At 47.5% G+C, this 23,917-nt stretch overlaps 1 long non-coding RNA gene across 1 annotated transcript in view; it reads left to right on the top strand.

Annotated features, from left to right (window-relative positions):
• Positions 1 to 9,403, top strand: part of LOC139441099 (uncharacterized) — an 89,462-nt gene extending 80,059 nt beyond the window's left edge. The window contains exon 3 of the long non-coding RNA XR_011651509.1: positions 9,188 to 9,403. This is a non-coding gene — a long non-coding RNA (uncharacterized lncRNA). The remainder of the gene's footprint in view (positions 1 to 9,187) is intronic.
• The last annotated feature ends 14,514 nt before the right edge of the window (positions 9,404 to 23,917 follow it).

Here is a 23,917-nt window from a genome sequence, read left to right on the forward strand (position 1 = left end):
GCGTTTGCTAAAATTCTGAAGCTTAGCAAGGTTAAATAGTTTGCCGAAGGTCACAGAGTTCAGAGGGAAGAGGACTAGGCCAAAAGCCCAGGTTATCCATCTCCAGAGTCAATCCTTATAAGGGCTGTACTATTTTGGGCAGGCCATGGTTTATTGGAGCTGAAGAGCTGTTGACATTGGATGCCAGAGAGAGAGTACAGGAAAGATAAGAGGCAGTGATCGGAGACGAGCATGCATAAAATTAAGATTATAGACAGGGTTGCAGATACTGGTAATGACCAGGCTGACCAGTGTGGGTCAGTGGGTTGGGCATCATCCCACAAAGTGAAAGGTCGCTGGTTCGATTGCCGGTCGGGGCAAATGCCTGGATTGCAGATTCTGTCCCGTCAGGGCACATAAAAGAGGCAACTGATTGATGTTTCTCTCCGTCTTTTTCTTTCTCCTTCCCCTCTCCCTAAAAATAAAATCTTTAAAAAAAGATTTTACAGTGTTGCAGATACTGATAATGACAAGGTCTAGGGTCTGACCATGGCAATGGGTAGCTGAGATATAAGATCCCTGGTGGAGAGGAGGTCAAGGATCTGAGAGGCCAGGGCATTGGAAGGACCTTGCAATTACCAAAACTTAGGAGTAGTGATGGAGAGAATGACCACGAGCCAGGAACTAGAAACGCCAGGAAATGATGGGAAGTCACATGGGTCTGGTAAGGACTGCATCCAGGAGGGCCAGTGAGTGTTATCACCTCTTCAAATAACCTTCAGGTTGTTGGTCTTCAGGAACACCATTTCATGGTTAGAACAAGAGGGTGAAGGGAACAGGGAGAAAAAATTTTGACAACATAAAAGATTGATCAATGGATTTCAGAAGACACACTGGGAAGCTTGGGGTCTGAAGCTAGGTAGTGGAAAGTATGAAGAGGGAATAGATTTAAGATGCAATGGGGGAGGTGCTTGAAGAGCTTGAAGATGAGATGGGTGAAGGAGAGGGAGGGATCAGGCATACATACGTTCCATTTTGATGGGTAGTCGAGTTCACCTGAGATGAACTTAAGGCTCATGGCAGTTCAAAACTATTACAGAAAAAGTTGGGTGCTGAAAATAAAAAGCAAAGACAGGTCTTAGTCCCCAAGTTGCTTCCTAAATGTTAGGAAGTAAAATAAGCATATGAAAAATGAATAGTGTGAGGTCGATGAAGTCAAATGTAGTAAGTAGATTGAGAGGAAAGGATATTCTTATTCGGTTGGCTGATGAGGCCAGACATCCCAAAAGAACAACAGCTGAGGTGATTTTAAAGAATGGGAAGGATTCCTACAAGTGGAGAGCTGGCTGGTGGGGGAGTCACACTGTAGACAAAGGAAATGGCCTGAGCAAAGATACAGTAATGGGGAAACACGTGGCATATGTGGAGGATGTGGAGTGACTCATTTGACTGGATGTTAAGAAGTTATGAAAGATAAACCTATAGGATGACGATACAGGGAATGGTGACAGATTGTTAGCTTTTCTTGCAATCTCCCACTTGTGATTAAGCTATTAGTGGAAAGAGGATTTTTAAGGAAAGGAGACTATTTTGGGGCAAAGATCAGTTTTGTTTAGAACATATTGGATCAGAGGTAACTGTAGGACATCTCAGTGGAAGGCATACCCAGTGGGCAGTGATAAATTACCATTTGTATTTCTTATGAGAGAGGAGGGCTGAGACATTGTATGGATGTGTGGTAAGTGCATACGCCTGCACTTGTTTATAGCCTGACTCATTCAAAAAATGATTTGAGTGGCATACACAGATATGCACGTCAGAATTTTTAAAAATGAGAAATTAGACAAAGGGAAACACAAGGATATGAAATAAAATTTAATTTAAGCCATAAGGTTAACATATAATCTTTATGCCATAAAGTCCTGTCAAATTGCTGGAGGTAGACAGCACATTTGGCTTTGAACTTCCTAGCAGCCAGAGAAAAGAGGGGAAGCAATGATTAGTTGTTAGATTCCTAATGGATGAGAAATACATATTTTTAAATCTCTGGGACAGAGGGAGAGTTGAGGACTCTGATTTGTACAACACAGATGTCCTCCTCAAAGAGACACCGGATGTCCTCCTCACCTGGTGCCCCTCTCATTCAAGAGCATGTTCACCTTGAAGTTAGATATGGACTTGTGATTTGCTCTGTCCAATGAAGTGTGAGCACAAGGGGTGTTTCTTATTTCCAAGTGCAAGTTTCAAAAGGCCATGTGGAACTCTCCATTTACTCTTTCCTGTGCCACAGTGACCAAGACTGCCAAGGAGAAGAGAATATAGAGAAAAAGGGAAGAAAAGAGGAAGGATAATGGACTGTTCAGCAACATCTATTGAGACAAGAAAAAAGGCTGGGAAAAAAGAGGAGTTAAAAAAAAAACAGTGAAATACCTAGAAGGGAGACCATGGGAACCACGGATCCCAGAAACTAAGATGGAGACTCTTGTGTGCCATAACTGGGGACCAAATGCATAACCTAGGCCTGTGCCTCGACTGGAGACCGAACCCACGACCTTTCAGTGTGTGGGATGATGCTCCAACCAACTGAGCTACACCGGCCAGGGCTAAGTTCACTTCTTAATGGCATGGAGAGCTGTGCTCGTGATTGCTTTCTTCTGCTTCCTTCTGAGGGGAAGGGAACTACAGGCTCTACCACTTTCCAGCTGTATGACTAGGACACAGTTAACCCACAGTTTATCCCCCTGTAAAATGGGGACAATAATAGTACCACCTAAAAAGAAATAGCACCCCCTCGTGCAGTACTGTGAAAAGTGAATCATGTATTGTCCACAATGTACAAAAGTTTATGGTTCTGTGCTTTGGAGACCTGGAATTTGCAAATGTGACTTGAATATTCATTTTTACCTTTTGAACTCAGCAAAGGGAAATGGGATTTGGGCATCCTTTCCCAGAACCCACTCATCTCCAGACTCTGCAGTCCACAGAAGGGCCGGGACCTGGGCCTCTGGCAGCGCTCACGTAACCTGCATGAAGAAAATGGAATGAGATCACAGTGCTTGCCAAGATCCACCCTGCAAGCTCCAAAAGACTATCTCCTGGCAGGAAGGGAAAATAATCTTTATTCCTCAACCCCTTGGATTCTAGTCTGAGCCAAAGCCCTGTTTTATGAAAAAAAAAGCAGTGATCTGGCAACAAAATTTTTAGCCCTGGCTGGTGTGGCTCAGTGGATTGAGTGCCAGCCTGCGAACCAAAGGGTCACCAGTTCAGTTCCCAGTCAGGGCACTTGCCTGGGGTGTGCACTACGTCCTGGATGGGCACGTACAAGAGGCAACTGACTAATGTTTCTCTCCCTCTGTTTTTCCCTCCCTTCACCTTTCTCTAAAAAATAAATAAAATCTTTTAAAAACTAATTAAAAAAATTGAGTTCCTAATAAGGAGAAATAATTATATCTAGGCATTGCCGTAAGGACTCACACCTCCTCTGTGTCTAAGGCTGTGGTTTGAAAGTCATCTGATACCCAGGTGGATCTGTCACGCTGTCTGGCTTTTCTCAGTGACTGCCAGCTCACTCCATTCAGCCTCTTTCTACTTAAGTCCCGGTGTAAGCAGGCTTTGGAAACTGGTGAATTTTTGGAGTTTGTTTGTAAGAACATTTTGTGTCAGATCAGCCCCAGAATGGAAGATGTGTAAAAGATCATTTAAACCTACTATATTTTCAGGGTTGGCCAAAGCGTTCATCCCATGTGCACTTGAATCCTTCGAATGACCAAAGAGCACACTCCCTATCAAAGAAGAGTATTCTTTCCAGCAGTATCTCCACATAGGTCCTGAGTATTCCCACCTGCAGGCTTTGCCATTGGAGTGCCTTCTTCCTGAAGCCCTTCTCTCTCTCCCCTCTGCCAATATACAGTCTAGTCACCCGTCTTCCCTTTACGTGGGAGCCTTTTTTCCTTCCTCAATACAATTTTATTCAGTCCAGAGTTTATACATCAGCATTTATTGACGTCTACTATCGGGCAGGCACTGTTCTAGGCTTTAGATATAAAGACTAGTACAACAGTTCAGCCCTCAGGATTCAGAGTCCAGGCACTGAATTTAAATTCTGCTTATAGGACAGATGGGTGATGTTGCACTTGTCACTAGACCCCTTGGGTGCTACTTTCCTCATCTGTAAAATGGACCAAACAGTAATTTCCATTTCAAAGGGTTGATGTGAGGTCTAGAAGAATTAATGACCATAAAGTTATTATCAGAGTGCCTGACACAAGGTCAGCACTTTGTAAATGATAGTTGGATGGATGTCAGAATATTTGAGCACAAAGGTGCTTCTGCTTGGGACTTTCCTAACTTCCACTTAAGATGCATTTTAGATCCTGGTTCAAGCATCACCTGCCCAGGGAAGCCCTGCCCCAGGCCAAGGTGTTGCCTCATTTCACAGGCTTACAGCACTGTCTACCTTTCCTGATAGCACCAACCCAGCTGTGATTTCACCTGCATCAGTGTGGTTATGATTAACTTATGTCTGTCCCACACTATCGCCCACAGCCCCATTCCAGTCAGACTGTCAGCTCTGTGAGGACAAGGGTCTTTATTTTCATGGACTATTTGTTCTGTCTCTTGTGCCTTAGTTTCTAAGTAGGCGCCCAGTAAGTATCTGAACAAATGAAAAACAAATGAACAAGTAAGTAATATGTAATATTAAACATACTCTGATGACACAGAGGCATTATACTGGAAAAAAATCAAAACTTTTAGACTTCAAGAAACACATCAGCCGCTATTAAGGGGTGGGAATGGGATCTATCTGGATGGGATAAATAACTTCGTCTGACCTTCTGGGAGAGAGTTCATGGCAATGCATAGGGTAGAAAGAGGCTTACAGCTCACTAAGGTAGGCCCTTTAACAAAAGATAGTAATTGCTAACATCTATATAGCACTTACATTGTGCCAGGCACTATGCTAAGGGCTTTATACATATTAAGTCATTTAATCTTTATAATCCAATGGGGTGGGACCAGTGCAGAGGGGTTAAGTAATCTAAATTAGTGTGACGGGGTCATGCTCACTTTGAGGTCTTGTCGCTAGTTCTAGGATCTTCTTCTCCATGACCTTTTGGGTTCGGGGCCTTTCTCTCCCTTAGCTCACGCCCTAGAGCTCAGACTCGCATGACTCGACCATTAGCAACAAGACTCCACCTCCCACTTCCCAGACCCTCAGTGGGTTTGATCCCCAGTGCTCCTGAGAGGCTGAGTGCTCAGAGGACCCTGAATGTCTCTGTCCTACTGCTGCCCACATCCTGGTGGGGAAGACTGCAAACGTCCTCCTTTCACTCAAAGACCCTTTTCTACCTTGAACAGGGTTGTTTCACTCCTTCACTTGTCACTCCCTGTAGACACGTGTGGGATTAGATGATGTCTTCGAGGTCGTTTAAGGTGATCCTCCGTCAAGTTCTGTAGACTCTGGAACAGTTTCCCAAAAGAGTGGTTTTCCAGCCTGTATTCATACAGTGCCAGTGATGGATAATTCATCAAGCCCAAGGTAGCACATTCCATTATGGCCTGTCGGAAAGATCCTTCTTTACCAAAGTTGAAACTTAGCTCCCTCTAATTTCTGCTCATGGGCAGTGTGTGTCATGCCATAGAGGGGCAGTGGGAGCTGTCTGTCCCAGCAGGAGCAAATGTTTTATCACTAACGTTACTTAGAATTTCTACTGTGCAAGTCTAATGAAAGCATATCCACGTTTCACGTGTTTTTCATCATTTTAAAATTCTCAACAACACACCTTTCGCCACCTGAGCCAGAAGGACTCATCCCGCTAAGGCCCACTGGTCCTAATCCTGCCTCCTGGGGCCACATGATAAGTCTGCTCCACCTTCCTCAAGGCAGCCTGCATGGACCCCTAAATCGTCCTTTTACCTGGTTCCTCCTGGTATGTGGTAATCCGGGCTCCATTGCTTGGGAACTGGGTGAGTTCAGCAAGTCACTTAACCCTTCTGGGCCTCAGTTTCCTCATTTTAAAAAGGAGGTGCAGCTCAAATCAGACACGTGCCAATGTAAAGCTGGCAAGTGTTTGCATGTGCTGGTGATGGTCCTTGTGAGGACCATCTGGGGGCTCCAACAGGAAGTGACCTTTTTGCTCCAGGGGCAAGGGTGGCAGCCCAACCTGGAGCCAGAGGATGAAAAAATGGGGGCTGACCAGAGAATCAGGGCAGCAAACAAAGGCAGGATCTGACCCAGGAGGACTTATACCTCTGAGCACACCGGCAAGCACGCACTGAGCACTGCGCTCTAGCACTTGGCACGCATTGATTCTCTAACACCCTCAGCACCTCCAGGAGGTCAGGCGATTGTTATCCCAATTAGGCAGATGAGAAAACCGAGGCACAGAAAGACTAAGCACTTTGCCAAGGTCTCATACTCTGTGCTAGAGCAGGGATTTGAACCTAGATTGTTCGGCTCCATAACTCTTGAACACTGTTCTATGATGCTTCCCAGGAGCAAGGTCAAGTGAGGATGCAACTGGGACAGTAGGTAGGATGGAGCCTGAGGTGCTGAGATTTTATCTGACTGGGCTTTGGGAGGCTGAGAGCCGGTGGGGCCGCCTTTCTGGACGGGAAAGGAAGGAACTCCACACAGTGGGAATGAAATGCCTAGAGAAGATGCAGAAGCATTAAGACTCTTTCTCGGGTCAGAACTGCCTTGGTGAAATCCCACAGAAACGCACCTGCCAGGATTAGACAGTTTAAGAATTTTTAACATGTGCTGGCTCCTATGCTAAACACTGTTCATATGATCTCATTTACCCTGCACGACAACCCTGTCAAAGAGTGTCTTGTAGATAAGAGTGTCTCCACTTCACAGTCAAGAGAACTGCCAATAGGTTAAATAATTTGCCCTTGGCCACAAAGGTAGAAGAGAGCTGGACATGAACAGTTTGGTCTGATGCTGCCTGTCCCAGATTCATTCGACTCCCTTATCCTATTTCCAAGCACCATCCCAGCTTCTCTACTCTTTTGCTGCTGATAGCCTGCTCCCAAGGCTGTCATTGGAGGCCTGGGCTGCTGGGGCTGCTTTGCCCACAGCGAGTAGGGAAGTGCTTGGGAGTTGATGTCCCCAGGCAGCCTTTAGCCAATGTCTAAGTGTGGCAGTGTAGGGCCCTTCTTCTCCAGGTGGGACGACCTCTAAGGCATAACTTACACTCCAGAGCACCCCTGCGAGATTAGGCCGAAGCTAGGATTTTGGTGGGAAATCACTCCATCCCTCCAAAGGATGAAGTAGCTTTGGGTTCAAAGTCAACCTCTCCCTTGTTTAGCTTCTTCCCCTTCCCTGTCCCATTTCTCCCATGCTCATCCTGTTCTCTCCTAGGAGCACTTCCCTAATGATTCACCTGCCTTTGAACCCTCTTCTCTGGGTCTGCTTTGGGGACCCCCCATCAGGATACCATGTTTTTGCTCACCACCCTTACCTTCTAGGAGCTGCTCACCTTCCCCAAGGGAGCAGAGACTAACTTTCCTCCCCCACCCCTCTCCCACTGCCTGCATGCTCCATGGGGCTTCCCTTCCAGCCACAGCCCAATGTCTGAGGCGTGTGCCCACCTCCAAGCAGGGGTTGAGCTGAACAGGCTCTGGCTGGATTTTGCAGTTCCCAGGCTTGAACAAGCCCAGACACAGCCCACCTCCCAGGGCGTGGGACAATGGGCTGTAAAGTCAGAGGAGGTTTTCAGGGCCCTGTTCAGACTTGTGGGTGGTGCTGAGCCAGATGTGTGAGGGATCAGCCCTGGTGTGTCTGGGGCTAGAGAACCAGACAGATCACTCCCCAGATGCCTAACTGATAAATAAAGGCCCAGCACGAAAGAATAGGACTAACAAGTTTCCTGAAGAATGTGTCACATAGAGTTAAGCATAGCCACCTAAGATCGGGTAGAATTTCTCCCATCATTTGGCTGCAGCTCAAAGGAGAAAGATGCTAGGAAACCCAGTGGTCCCTTGAAGGCAGCTGACACAATGGTTCTACCTTGGTCCACATGGAATAAAAATTCAAGACTTGGTTAACAGACCATTGTTGGCAACTACCAAGCTTAAAGTCATAATTGGTTTATTTTCAACTCAAAAGGGGAGGGTGGGGTAAGGGCAACTTGACCTGGGAAGCGTGGTCAGAATCCATCTCTGGGAACCTCAATTTTCTCTTCTATAAAATGGGTCTTTCTCTCTCTCTCTTTCTCTCTCTCTCTTCCCCCGCTCTGCTCTTCCTCAAACACTTTGTGATTTCATCTGTCTTTTCCCCTACCACTCCTTGCTCTTTCTCCAACCCCTCCCTCAGGGGATGAAGATCTGGAGAGGGTGATTACTGTCCAAGGTCAACCAGGTCCCTGATTTTGCCTGGTTATATCCTGTTTATCTTTTAAGGCTTCATTCAGCCACATCTTTCCTGGAAATCTTTTCTGGTCTTTTCCCCATCACTCAGTTGGGCTCCCACATAGTGTTGCATGCACACAGCTGTATAATTGCATGTCCGTTTCTGTGTTGGTCTCTGTGACTAGTCTAGACCTTATGTACACCATTGTCATGTCGTTTCATCTCTGAAATACCAAGACCTAGCACGGCATCTTGGGCATAATGGATGCTCAGTAAATGTTTGCTGAATAAATACTCACCTTAAAGGTATGTTCGAAGATCAAATGAGATAACAAATGTGAAAACAAATTGTAAATAACTATTACATTTATTATATTCCATGGACACATTTATAAATTTATACCAACTGACATAGGTATTATTGTATTATTTTGTATTGTATTACATATTACATATGTAATATATGTATTAGTAATATTATTATAATAGTAATAGGTTCCAAAGCCTAGGCAAAGAGATTTGTGTAAAGTCAAAATCAGAAATATATATGTGTATATACAACTGTGTATTCATCTCTATATTCATACCACCAATGAGACAAAATTATTATAACTCCTAGGCTGAAAATGATGGTCAGAGCTCAAAATGATTTTCCAAGAAGGCAGAGAGATGCGAGCCAGGGGTTTGAATATCACCACCTCTGCCTTTTTTGTGTTTAAGACTTTCTGGTCTTCAGAAGATTTTTATACCCTTGGCTCCCACATTTGCCATGCAAATTAATGTAAGAAAGCAGACAGTGGAAAGGGAAAAAATGCACTAGGCCCTTCCTTTTATGTTTATGTTCTTTTCTCAGGAGAGAGAGTACCAACAGGCTGAGCTTGTGTCCTCCTTCCGGGAGTGAGGAGGTGCCCGAGAGGGGCCGTGAGTGTGGGAGCAGCTGCCGACAATAGGGCAGGCCAAAGCTCTGAGCCACTTTCCGCGCCTTGTCCCAGGGCTCCTAAGTGTCAGGTCCTGTCTGGTAAGTCAATCAGTGTCCCCTTCCTCATCGCAAACGGGCTCCGCCAGGTCACTCCAGGGTGCAGTGACACTCCGCAAGTCCCTCTCCTCCACCAGCCGGGGCAGACCTGCTCTCCTGCAGTCCTCTCCCATTGCTCTTACTCTGCCCAGCACTGCTAGAAACAAATTCCTCCCTCCCTCCCTCCCTCCCTGATTTTCTGCCTTTCCTCCTTCTTTCCTTAATGAAATTTTACTCTAGATAATTTTTTAAATAATAATACACTCAAGGTTACAACAAATTTTATAAAAAGATAAAGTAAAAATTCTTCGTCCCTTCCCTAGCTCCCAGGATGCAATGCCTGCTCCTGTTCCCTTCAGAGATTTTAAAAAGTGCATATGGAGCCTTTACATGCTAATGTGATTATACACTCCCCACTCCTTTTAGTAAATATGATAAACCTTGCATGGTGATACATAGTGTTCTGTTCCTTCATTTTCTCAATTAATATATGTTGGAGATCTCTCCATATCAGCACAGGAAGAGCGGTCTCTATCATTTTTCATTGCTGCGTAGTTTCCCAATTCATAACTTATTTTAATCAGCCCTAAACTGTCGGGCATTTACAACCCACACTGCAGTGGATACCCTTGCCGTGCATCATTTCCCAACTGTTGTCTGCAATCAGGAGTCAGGGCGCTACGTCAGGAGGCAGATGAACTTGTTGTTGGAGTAGCTCTTGCCAAATTGCCTGTCGTAGGAGTTGTACCAATTTACATTCTCTCCAACTACACATGAGAAGGAACAGAGTTCTAAAACTTTAAAGTAGGAATAATTCTACCGCCAATATCCATTTATTAAGCCCTCACTCTATGCCAGGCACGTTCCCTTTGCTGACTCATTTCATCTCCGCCACAGCCTTTCGAGGTAGGTTAATGGTGTGGCTGTCAGAGGAGTCCCCAGGAGTCACAGCTGGATGGATAACCTTTGGCATCACCATAGCCCTTCTCACTACTCTTGGTCTGATGTTCAGAAGTCTAGTGTTTATTCTGATCATCACAAGAAAAATACTCACAGCCTGCATTTATTGAGCACTGATTATGCCAGGCACGTCACTTCCCCTAATCCTCACAGCAGCTCTGTTATTATCTCAGGAATGAGAAAACCAAAGGCCAGAGAGGTAAGGAGCCCTGGGCTCAAGGTTTCGCAGCGTGTAGGCAGCTGTCCCAGGGTTGGGACCTGGACGGTGGAACTACACCATCCGAACCTTTCCCAGTCGAAGATAAAAAGAGTTCTGTGGGTGGGTGTGCGGAGGGTAGCACAGCAATGTGAATGTCTCTGGACTGTGTGCCCACTTAAAACTGGTGAAAGTGGTGAATTTTACATGGTGTGTATGTTACCACAATTTTTTAAAGAAGGAAAAATGGCCCGGCCTGTTTTCAAGAGTTGTGAGATTCGAGGTCCTGCTCATCAAGGGCTCAGCACAGGCCTGGCGCCGCGGAGCCCGTCATCGATGGAAGTGTTGCTGATTATTTTATTAGTAGTTTCTGCTGTGTGTCTGCCCGGGGGCCATCCCAGGTGACACTTCAGTCTAGTGGACTTTCAAGGGGGAAGTCATCTCCCGTGTGTGTGTGTGTGTGTGTGTGTGTGTGTGTTCGCGCACGCACCTGCATGCGCCTGCGTGGGTGCGTGAAACAAATGAGCTCTTGTGTGTGAAAACGCTTTATAAACTGTTAAAAAAAGGCGAGAAATGATTGATCAAGGTGTTAATCAGAACAGTTCTTAGAGAGCTGAGCTTTTTGTCTGTCTTCTTTTAGCACTTTGTATTTATCGCCTCACAAGACTCCAGTAGCCTGGGGGTGGGGGTGGGGAACTTCTTCAGGCCCCTCTCCCCCTCCCCTGACTGGAATCCTCCAGCAGAAACTCCGTCTTCCTTATTTGCACATTCCAGCACCCAGCTTGGAGCCTGCACCCAGACACAGCATCGTCAATTTTTGCTGACCTCAACTGAATTTGGGAGACTTGATAATTTTAGCCAGAAGACCTCCTTCTAAGGACAGTCCTGCTTTATAAAGTGGGGTCCTCTCCTGGGCACAGTTGCACAAGGTGAAGTGTGTAATTGCCCGTCTCCATGCAAATGCTGGACCTGCTGACCAGAAGCATCACCCTGTGGGGAGGGAAGAGAAGTCAAATCCGGTGTCAGTAGAGGGAAGGCTCCTGGACCTCCCAGGAAGAGGTGGCTTCAGGACAAGGGCTGCCTGGTTGTTTTTGATGGTTTTCATTACTTGGTTTGCACTCCTGTGGTGTAAATGTTTCTCGGGCATATTTGGGGATCTAATTCTGGAGTCCTTAAGCACAAAAGAATGCAATAAAATACCTGCTCCCTGGAAGTGGAGACAGCCGCTTAGCAGGCTGCCTGGGCTGTCTGTGCACACCCTTTGCAGACAGGGAGGCCTCAAGAGGGTCAGCGACTCGCCCAAGGTCTCACTGGAAAGTGCCAGAATCAGGTCACAAGCTCACTGTTCTTGGCCAGGACTGATCCTACAACCCTCTGCTGACTGAAAGGGCTGAGTGTTCAGGTAAATTGAGGAACAAAGGCAGGTTCTCTGGGGCAGACAGGCAGTTTTCATATTAAAATACCAAGTGTGTTTGCTCAACAGCCTCTACACCTTTCACAAGGGTTGGAAAAGCCAACTTTTGAACTGAATTTGTCCTCCAAATACCAGACCAGGAAAATCACTTATTCGTCATTCTTCCCTTTGACTCATAACAATTCCTCAGTGCGTCCTGCAGAAGGGAGTGTTGGTAGGCCACGGAGAAGAGGAAGAAAATGTGATGAGGTAGCGCGAGGGGCCTCCTTACTCATCAAATGCCAGGCAACCAGCTTACTCAGGCTGTCTCTCCATGTTGAGCAAGGGGCTTTCTCCTCAAGGAAGGAAAGAAATGGCTGCCACGGGGCTTCCCCCCTTACAGTGTGCAATGGGCCAATGAGCTCCATGTTATGTAAAGTCACACTGTTTCTTCTGGAAGGGTGTGGTGGCAGTTGAGGTGGGGACTGGAAATCATACGTGCGAGGTAGACATACGGAGGTAAGGCACGGAGAGGTTGGGCAGTTTGTTCTAGAGCACGTGGCAAACCGTGAAGTCAAACTCAAGCAGCCTCACCCAGAGCTCAGGCTCCTCCTTGCTTGGAGGAGATTTCACAAGGCCCGGAAGCCAGCAGATCTGGGGTCAAATGGAGGGGAGGGAGCTCCGAGACACACCCGAGAGCAGTTTCTGGTCAGGCATTCCTGGCAACCTGGGGCACCCCGGCCCTCTCACGGCTTGTCCGCGATGACAGCTGATAGGCAAGGCCCAATGAATGCCTGGGCAGGGCAGGGCTTCCAGCGGGGCTTACGGGGCACCCAGAGGTCTCCCTGCTAAAAATATCGCCCTCCCCTTCCTGCCGTGGAAGCTGAAATAGTCACATGGAAGTTTTACTCCCTGAGTTTGAGGCATTATATTGTTAGCAGACCTGATTTACAAAATTAATGCCTCTGTGTACAGAACAAACTGAGGCATGACCAGGCCCTGACTCCTTACTTGGCTTGTGTTTATAACCCCGCATAAACCCAAGGAAGAATCTGAGAGGCTCACAGATTTATTTCTCAGAGTGGCCAGCTGAGGTAACCAGATCTTGCTCCGGCAAATCTGTGGAGCAGCTAGAGAGAACTTGAACTCTCTGTCTCGGGCATTTCATTTGTCTGCTCAAAACGCTCCTGTAATGTCTGACTGTACTTTAGACAGAACCCTCACCCTATACCATTCATCACCTTGCTCATTGAACTCCCACCTCAAGCAAAAGCTCTGAGCTCTCCCCTGCTCCCAGACTTTCTACAAGCTGCCTCTTCTGCTGGCAGACCTTTCCTCTCTGTCCCTGGCTCCTCTCTGCCCTCAGGCCTGGGTTTGGCCCTCTGACTATGGTAGCTAAGGTAAGTGTTCCCTCTTGTCTTTCAAACACTCTGTTTTTCCCTTCACAGCCTTTCTTACAATTTGAGTGTGTGTGAGTGTATACAGTCAACCCTTACTATTTGCAGATTCTGTGTTTGTGAGTTTGCCTACTCCCTAAATTTATCTGTAACCCCCAAATCAGTACCCACAGTACTTTTGAGGTAATTTGTGGACACGTACAAAGCAGAGAAGAATTTGAGTCATTCAATGCACACGCTCCCAACTGAGGTTCGAGAAAGTGACACTCTGCTTCTTATTTTGGCTCTCAAGCTCTGTACATGTCCTTTTCACGGTCCATTTTTCTCCATGTTTTTCACATTTTTTGGCCTTTGGTTGGTGGTTTTGCTATTTGAAATGGCCCTGAAGCCCTGAAGCATAGTGCTGAAGTGGTGTCTTGTTCCCAGTCTCAAGAAAGTGAGGAGGTGCTCTGTGGAGAAAAGCAAAGGCATAAGTTGTACTGCTGTTGGCTGTGAGTCCAACATTAATGAACTAACAATATGTATTAAACAAGGTGTCTTTAAACAGACGCACACATAAAACAAGACTATGTGTAGATTGGTTGAGTGACTGAGATTTGTAGGAACCTAGCCCTGTATTTCCCTTAGGAGCAATGGTATAGTCTTCACTAACTCAATGCTTATAGTAAGTTCATAAAATATGACTACCGCAAACAATAAGAATCAACTGTATTTTTACTAGTTTCTTAGGGCTGCTGTAACAAATACCGCACACTGGGCGACTTAAAACAACAGAATTTTATTCTCCCAGTTCTGGCGGCTGGAAGTCCAAAATCAAGGTGTCAGCAGGGTGTGCTTCCTCCAGGGGCTCCCGAGGAGAACCCTTGCATGGCCTCTTCCCAGTTTCTGGCGGTTTGCTGACAACCATTGGCATTCCCTGTCTTGCAGCTGCATCTCTGCCTACGTCATCAATTAGCATTCTCTCACATGCTCTGTCTCTGTGTCTCTTCTCCTCTTCTGGTAAGGACGCCAGTCATGTTCGATTTAGGGCTCAGCCTATTTTAGTATGATTTCTTCTTAACTAATTCCATCTGCAAAGACTCCATTTCCAAATAAGATTATATTCTGGAGTTCTGGGGAGGACATGAATTTTGGGGAGAGAACTATACTCAACCCAGATACGTATTTATTCTACATATTATATATAATTTAAATATATATATTTAATCAATATCCACTCCCAAACTAGAATACAAACTCCATGAGGAAGGACATTGGATTTGTTGTCCTTTTATCTTCAACACCAAATCCAGCCTGGTACATGGTAGGAGCTCCGTAAATATTTGTGGAGGATGAACGGATGGATGAATGAGTGCATTTCAAAGCCAGCCACCATCAAACTGCCACGGAGCCCGGAACTCCTAAACAGCCTTCATCTATCAGGTCAGGCTGAGAAAGAGGCCAAATGGGTGGGCTTCCATCTCAGCCTCCCTCCCCGTTTCATGTCAACCAGCTTCCCTGCTTGTATCTGTATGATAAACTCTGCTTCTATGCAGTATCATTTTTATAAAAGAACTTTAAAAGAGTAGAAGAAACACTGAGCCTAGCCCCCATTATGCAGGTCCAGAGGCATGAAGGCTTTGCACTGGGTCCACAGACAGTCACGGCAGAGGCCAGACTAGGAAGCTGATCTTCTGAGCCCCATTCCAGAAGTTGTGACTGGACACTCGCTCTCCTGCCAAGACATACAATGGGAGTACTTTGGAATTTACCCTCCCTGGGACCCTATTTTTCTATCTGGAGCAACTTCTGGGAGAATGAAACAGAGCCTGAAGCATGTGCCCCTTCCCCATAGCTCTGAAGGGCCCTTTGTGCCAAGTTCATGGACATTCCACAGGCCTGCTCTAGACAAATCCATCTGCCAGCGGGTCACAATCCTTGCCTTCATCTCTGAGCCCAGAGGTATTTTGGCCTTTCTGCTTTTAAATGCACCCTTTGCTTTTTTGGAAGCTGAAGCCAAGCAAGGGAGGCCAGGCTTGGGAGCCCCAGGGCAGATGGGGTGGGGTGGGCTAGGAGAGGAGGGGTCTCTCTTGCAGACCTGACTTGAGAAGAAAACTGGGCTGATTATCTCCCAGGCCCAGCTGCAGAAACGCCTTAGCTCGGCAGCAGATTATAAATAGAATGCACTCCCAGCCAATTAAAAACAAGGATTTTTTTTCCCCCTGTGTTAGAAGAACAGCTCTTTATAGCTATCCCAGGCCCCCTACTCAACCCCACCCTGAAAGAGCTGTGATTTATTTCTTAGCACCATTACTGAGACTCAAGGATCACACAGCCCCGATAAACAGTGATTAATTCATTGCCGAGGTCTATGAAAAAGGAGGCATTCCTTTGGAAGTCCTCTCTTTCATTTTGGCAGAGATATGCTGACCCATGAGACCAGAGGGGCAGTTTTGCTGTGAGTTTATTACCCTGGGTTTCATCTGACTGTTTTCTGCTCTCGTATGCAGTGTGGGCTGGGGGAGAGCTGGTGGGTCACTGATTGACGTGAGGGCAAGAGGGACAGACAAGAGCCTCTGAACTTGACTGTTCTGCAATGCTCCCTAATGAAAAAGCCAGGGATGCTGGGCTGATCCACTTACATTCGAGTCCTTCTCTCTGGAGGGATATCAGTCTCTGTCTTGAGGAAATCAGGTCTCAGTGTAAATATCCTAGAAGTCCTCGCACGGGGGCTCACTCACTAGGACCTGAAGTTTGAACAGCAGCTCCCAGTGCGTGCACAAAGCGCTTTCGAGGTTCTGTTCTTATCTGACCTTCATAACAACAGTTTTATTTGCTTGTTTGGTTTTCTGGAATCTAATGCCTGCTTGTTGTAGAAAAGTTTTAAAGTTGCAGGTAAGCATAAAGAGGAAAGAATCTCACCCAAATCCTACCACACTGAGACAACAGTGTTTTCATGGACATCCTTCCAAAGCTCCCTTAGTGGGTTACAGATGGATATAATTTTACCTAAGTAGGGTTATATGATTGTGTTATTCGAGTTCTTGGTAGAAATAGATGTAACATTCAAGTAAGTAATTGAAGAGAGTTTAATAAAGGCACTATTTACATTGGTCTGGGCAGGGCTTAGGAACGCCAGCAAGGAATAAAGGTTCACACCAGAGCCAGCAACAAGGGAGAGCCATTACCACCCCTAGGTCTGAAGGTCAAGGGGTGGGAGTGTTTACAGCAAACCAGAGCTGTACAGTGAAGGTTGCCTGTGAGAAACTGTACCCTTCAGTAGAGACACAGCTAGGCCCAGAAAAACAGCAGAGAGGGAGCCAGAGGAATAAATACCTTGACTTACTCTCCCCCAACCCTCCAGTTGCTGGTGCCTCCCTTGGCCAACCCGGCTGGAGTCAGAGGCATAGAAGCCCATTGACAGCCGTCCATAGAGGCCAACGCCACAGGGCCCAGAACAGGGTGGAGAAAAACAGAGAGCAAATAGGAGCGGCAAGCAGAAAATATCCATACATCCACCATACTACTGCGCTTTATCATTCTATGGTAAGCCAAGAAGTTTCTAGCCCCATGAATATAGATCATCTTTTAGAGGTCCTTATATGATTGTACCAAATTGATTGAACTGGTCCCTTGTTGATGAACATGGGTTTAGTTTCTGATTTCTCAACAGCACAGGCAATACTGTGATGAGCAGATCTGTACGTAAAACTCTTTGTGCACTCGGGATACGAAATTTTGATTCCCCTTTGATATTTTTTAGAGACTGAGGCTCATTGCCTAGGAAGCTTTCCCTCAGTCACCCTCAGCACGTGGCTTTTCTGAATCTTCGTTGTCAACAGTGAACATGAAGTGGTCTGTAATAGAAAAAGGAACACTTAAGTAGAATTTTATTTGTGTGTGTATGTGTGTGTGTGTTTAATGTTTATTATTCCCTTGCAAATCCTATCACCCACATGACTCAGAGAGGAAGGGGACTGTCAGGTCCCAGGAGAACAGTGTCAGGTGGGTTATGAGGGACAAGGGGACGGGGAGATTGGAAATGATGTCACAGGATGCTCCTTCACTGGATTTACAGTTGTTACCTCAAAAGTTGGAAATAGCTCCTGAGGCCTTAGTGTGGGAAGGGCAGAGAGAGAACAGGCGCTGAAGCCCGATGGAAGTGAGTGGGAGGCTGCACTTCCTGTCTGTGCCTCAGTCTCCCTGTCTGGTGGGTAGCACTGAGGCTCCCACACAGGCTGGTCTGAGGGTCACTTGACACACTCACACTTCACAGGTGCTTCGTAGGTTCTCAGGAAAAGCACCTTTCTTCCTGTCTTGCCTAAAAGCGGGGAGCAAAGCCAGATGAAATCTTCATTTAATTTTGTAATTCAACTAATGTTTATTGAGGTAGATAAACAAGACTCTCTTTTAGCCTCCAAGGAGCTTAGAAACCAAGGTGTACGTGAACTCACTCTGCATCTTAGGGCCTCTGAGCTTTTGCCTGAACTTTCGTTCCTCTGTCTTCTCTGTCCTTGTCTCCTCTACCCAGTGAAGTCCTTACATCCTCACTGTCCACTCCCATGGGAACCCACCAATTGTTTCACTCCCTTCTCGGCACCCCATAGGCCCATGTCCGTTCCTCTCTCACACCTTGTTGCCTGGTATAGACCAGGGATTAAGAGTTGGAGTCAAATGGGTTTGGTTTCTACCCCATTTTGCCACTCACTCACCTGGCATATCTCAGTCTCCTCATCTGAAAAATGGGCACAGCAACATTTCCCAGCCCAGACGATACTTGTGAGAACTGAAAGGGTCTACACATGCAGGGTACATAGAATAGAACAGTGTCTGGCATGGAGGCTACGCTCCTCAGTGAGCATTAGAGCTGTTATTATTCATCGCTGCCCACCTGGCTCCGAGCCGGGGTTCAGTGGACAATTATCAAAAGAACTTACAATGTGTATTCATTTCCAAAAAAACAGGATGAAGTATGATTCCACAATGGTCTGGAATCAACGGCACCTAGAGGACAAGATACACAGTGTAACAGGCTGCTCGGGGGAGAAAGGGTCCCGTGGTGGGCGGCCTAAGGACAAGGTGCAGGGGGGCCCTTGCCTGATGACCCAGAGGGGAGTCTTACACTGGCCCCAAAAGAGGAGCAGAAGGAGAAGGGGCTATGGAGTTCCCAGTCCAGTACTTTGGGACTGTGTGACTTTGGACAAGCTCCTCTCTGGCACATTTCCTAAATGAGGATAAACAGCCCCATTCTCAGAGAGGTGCTGTGAGGACTAGGTGGGGTGAGCTAAGAGCCACTCGTGGCGCACGGGGAGAGGCTGGCTGGCCGCACCAAGTGTGCCATCTTCATGACTGCTCTCGGCAGTGCGGTTACCACACCCACGCTTTCAGCCCTGCTGCTGGGCTGCTCTCTACCAGGCTGGGGGCACTGGAGCTTTATACCCAGGATTTCATGGTTCTGGGCGCCTCTGTCGGCTAGAGAGCAGGAGGCTGGGCACTTGTCCTGCATGATCAGAGCTGTGCCTGGTGAGACCCAGGTCCCTGCCGGCAGCCCATCTGCTGGGTCTGCCAAGGCCAGAGCCAAGATGGGGAAGCCGGGAAGGAGTCCCGGTGTCTGAGCTGGATGCCAGCCTGGGCACTGACTTACTGCCTCCCCTGGTGTCCCCACAGGAGCCGTCAGCTTACCTGCCTCCTCTGGCCTTCCCCCAAGAGCAGCCACTGGGCTTTTGGCCACTGTTGCCATGGAGACTGTCTCTCTCAGAGGCCTTGCCTCCCATCTCTGACTCCTCATGTTCTTCTTGACAGGGAGCCCTCCCCTGCACTAGGCTGACCTATGTCTCCCTTTTCATCATTCATTCATTCATTCATTCATTCAGATAATAAACATATTGGATGCCTACTCTATACGTGCTAGGTCCTATTGTAGGTGCTGTAGATACAGAGTTGAATAGACAGTACAGTCTCTGTCCTCATATAGATTATGTTCTAGTGAGGAAGAGAGATGATACACAAATAAATATGTATGATACAAAGAAAATAATGCAGAAATGGCCTCTCAAAGGAGGTGATGTTTGAGCAGCGCCAGAGTGTAAGGAAGCAGCCATTTGAGTATCTAAGCACAGGCTTCTGAGCAAAGGGACAGCCAGTGTGAAGACTTTGCATCGATAACACACTCGATGGTGTGTCTGAGGAACAGCAAGGCAACCAGTAGGGTTGCGTTGCAGGAAATGAGGGGGTCACCGGTGAAAGAACTGGGTTGATGCCAGGGATCAGGTAGCATAGGGCCTAGGAGGACATGGCAAAGATGTTGCATTTTATGAGAAGGGATGGGAAGCTGCTGGCCCTGGAGGTGTAGGGGGAGCTGGGGAGGGGGGTGTTCTGACTCCATTTGAAAAGTGTTGCTCTGGGTGCTATGTGGAGACTTGGTGGTGGGGGTGGAGTGGGTATGCCGGAGGAAGCAGGACTGTTACTTAAAATGTTGCTGCAGTGACCCAGGTGGGATGAGGTGGCTTGGACCAGCGTGCTGATGGTGTCAGTGATGACAAAGGGGTGGGCTCCAGACTTGTTTTGAAGGAATCATCAACAGGACTTGCTGCTAAATAGAAAGTGGAGCGTAAGAAAGTAAACTATCTCAAGAACGACTCCTAGAGGGTGGTGTCTCTTCCCGAGATGAAGACAATGAGGAGAGAGAAGATATTTGGATGAAATTCAGAGCTTGGACTTGTTAAGTTGGAGGTGCCTAATACCCAGGAAAGAGAAGATGCCCAGCAGGTATTTTGCTAGTCTTTGAATCTGGAGCTCGGAGGAGATAAGAAGCTGAGGATGCATGCAAGACCAATGGCCTGGGTGAGATTTTTAGAAAGTGAGTATGGAGGGCTTAGGACTGTCCTCTAGGTCCCTCTGGCCTTTAAAAGTTGAGACGAAGAGGCAGATGCAGTGAAGATGCTACAACTAAGCTCAGTCAAGGGGGAAAACAAGGAAAGAGTGGAGTTCCAGAAGCTAAGTGAAGAAAAATTTTAAGAATCAGTGTGGTAGGCAGGATAGCACCCTGGGAATGTCACCTAAGCTGGCAAAGAGACATTGCAGATGTGACTAAGGTCATGGACTGTGAGATAGGAGATTCTCCTGTATTACCTGGGTAGATCTTAAAAACAGAGAGCCATTCTTGGCTGAGGTTGGAGGGAGCCATGACTCCCGAAGAATAGCTAGAGAAATTCCATGTTGCTGGTTTTAGAGGTGGAGGGTGGAGGTCACGAACCAAGGAATGTGAGCGGCCTCTGGAAGCCTCTAGAATCAGGAAAAGGCAAGAAGACAGATTTTCTCCTAGAGCTTCCAGAAGGGAGTTTGACCCTGCCAGAATTTTGACCTAGTGAGACCCTCTTCTAACTCCTAACCCACAGAACTGTCCAGACAATAAATTTGAGTTGTTTTCAGCCACTAAATTTGTGGTAATTTGCTATAGTAGCTACAGAAAACTACCAGAGTGAGGAAGTGACCCGCTGGTGAAATCACAATCCAAGCTTCAGTAAAATGAGAATAAAAATTTTCCAGTGGTGTGAGTGAAATGGGGGTCACAGGGACCTCGATCAGATTAGTTTGCTGGGAGTGAAAGGAGATTTAAGAGGACTGAGGGAAACATGGGAGCGGAGGAGTCAAATCTGGGGATAGGCCAATCTTTGGAGGAAAGTATCTGGAAGGGGAAGCTGAGAAGTGGGGTAGAGGTGAATGCGGCCTCAAGGGAGAGTTTCTGTTCTTGTTTTCTGAAGATGAGAGATATCGCCATGTGCTCATGTGCCGATAAGAATGGTCCCAGAGAGAAGCAGAAATGCGATGAAGCAAGTGAAGTCAACTCATACATGGAGGTGTATCCCGTCCACCCAAGCTCTCTTCATCCAGGGGCAGAGGTGAAGGACGGCAGAAAATCAATGCCTCAACCCAAGCTTTCACAGGATACAGGATTCCCCCAGCAATGTGGACACAGGAGCTCATCTCGGGCTACTCTCATTTCCAGGTGGATTCTGTAGTACCTTGACCCAATCTGTCCCATAATCTGTATTCTGGGAGCTGTGAGGTCTCTTGGACTTCTGTTTGCATGTTTCCCTGAGCAGCAAGACTGCATCTATCTCATTTTTGTGTGTCTCCCAGCCTAGGCCAGATACCGACACACAGAGGGCATGTAATACGTATTTTACTGAATGATGGTAATAGGCCACCTCCATGAGTGCTCACTATGTGCCAGGTCTGTACTGACCGCAGGTGTGATCTCACATAATCCTGATAGCAGCCCCATCATCCCTATTTCCTAGGCAGGTAAACTAAGGCCCAGGTAGATTAAATGACTTCACCAAAGTCATGTGGCTGGTAATGTGGCAGGGTTGGGACTTGAACCCAGGCCATCTGACCCAAGAGACCCCTCTTGCCACCAGGACACCGCACCGCCTATGGCCTACAACAGTTGAGTTTGTCAACTCTAGGTGCTAGAGGGCCATGGTGGAGGGGGATGGAGGCCTTCCTGGACGTGACACTAGAGCATGGCTTTGAAGGACGAGGAAGTCTTAGCCCGTGAAGGGAGCTGGGAAGGGAATTCTAAGTGAAGAGGAGAGCATGGCTGAAGGCATCAAGGTGGGAAATGCACGCTAGCTGACTAGATGCTTCCTGAAGTTGTTCCAGGTTAAGATGGCATGAGAACAAGGAGTGGGGAGGGAGATGACAGTGAGGGGGCAGCTCCCAGAGCAGGAAAGCCTGGCAGGTGCAGCCAGGGAGCTCAGGCTGAATTTCACAATCAAGGGAAATCCCTGAAGGAGCCTAGTATAAAACAATGCAGAGGGCCAGGGCCCCACGGATGGGACTGTGGTCCAGATTTGGCCACAGGTCTAGAGTGGAGAACCAGCGGCAGCAGCATCCCAAAACTGAGCCCAGTCCATCACCTGCACAGCTGCCTCTGGTCTCCAAATCTGCTGAGCAGTCAAGTTCATTTCAGAAAAGCCCATGGTCAGGAACCAAAGCCCAAAGGGAGCTGGGGCCAAGCCTCTGCTCCCACAGACAAAGGGGAAAAGCAGGCTGAGAGATGGGGACAGCATGGGACACCTGGGCCATAGGCCTGGGCAGCAGCCAGGGCAGCCGTGGGGATAATGGCTCCTTTTGTCCTGCACATAAATTCTCCAGAAAAGAAAGGAGTCCAGGGCCTGCTTCTCCTGCTTGCACAATGCTGGCTGCCAGGGCCCCACGGTGGGGGTCTGCTGTGGCATGTGGGGAGCATTCAGGCTCCTTCCCTCTCTCGTGCCTGCCAGGCATGCTGAGCTGAAAGATGGAGTTGGGGGCTAGCCATTCTGCAGGGGGTTGGGAGTCTGGGCTGAGGCACAATCTGAGTCAGGGGCTTTGTTTCACAGCCTGGAGGAAACCAAAGGATCTTGAGGCTCTGAATTGGAGAGTCCTGGCCAGCCTCTGTGCCTGTGCCTCTTAACACTTACCCGCCCCCACTCCTACCCTCTACGGGCCTCCTCCACTTTGAGCAGACTATAAAAGTTCCGAGAACATCTCTGCGGGCAGAGAAAGCTGGGTTCAAATTCTGACATTGCCACTTAAAACACCAAGCTATTTAACCTCAATGAGCCTCAGTTCCCCACTTGTAAAATGGGTGCAATAATGTCTACTTCATAGGATTGTCAGTAAGGATAAGTGCAAAATGTATGAAACTTGCTTAGCATGGGACACAGCCTTCCAGAAGGGCTCGATGAGGGCAGACAGGCCAATGGGTTATTCAGGCTGTACTTGGATTCCTCCAACGGCAGGGCACTCCCTGCCTGCATTGCATGTTTGGACCAATGGCAGATCTGTCTCTTTCACCCTCATTGAAGCTGAGGATAGAGAGGAAAGGAGCCCGTGTGTATTAAGCTGTGATTACACACTAGGTGTTATTATAAGGGACTCAGAGAGACTAGGGATCTTGTCCAGGGCCACACAGAAGAGCGCCCAGGGTTTAAACCTGAGTGTGACCCACACTCTGCACCACGGTACCACACAAGAACTCCTCCCATATGTGAAAACAGCTCACATGGCCCCTCGTGTCTTCCCTTCTCCAGGGAAAACAACCCCTTGACCTCTCTTCTCTGGGCATGCTCCTATTTGTCACTGTCCCTCTTGTAAAAACAGCCTCCAGACACAATGCTCCTCCTGCCTGCTGCCCAGTGCAGAATCAGCACACACTCTCACCTCCTGCATTCTGGGTGCTATGTTTATGCTAATAAAACCTAAGAGGATATGTTATCAGGACCATCACATTATTCAGCCTAAGAGAATAATATGTCCCTGTGTTCTGAACCCATTGTAAGAGTGGCAGCAAATCTTCATCGCAGAGAATGGAACCATCCAACTAGCTTAAGCAGTCATGCATGTTATATTGGGTCGCTCACAGAATCTCTAGCAGGCTGATGATTCCAGCTTCCAAGGGACACAGCTGAGACCAACTCACTGGCTACCTGCCCTGACCCTGCTTCTCCACTGGTGACGCTGGTGCCACTGAACAAGGAGAGCCGTGCTCACATCACTAGTGCTGGCCTGGAGTGCTGCTGTTTCTAGAACCTCTGGAACCTGGAGCTCCCACACTCAGCACCTCCCTCTGCCCCTCAGCCTCTTCTGAGTGAGCC

The sequence above is a fragment of the Desmodus rotundus genome, chromosome 8 (genome assembly GCF_022682495.2).
Source record: "Desmodus rotundus isolate HL8 chromosome 8, HLdesRot8A.1, whole genome shotgun sequence".
Lineage (NCBI taxonomy): Eukaryota > Metazoa > Chordata > Mammalia > Chiroptera > Phyllostomidae > Desmodus > Desmodus rotundus.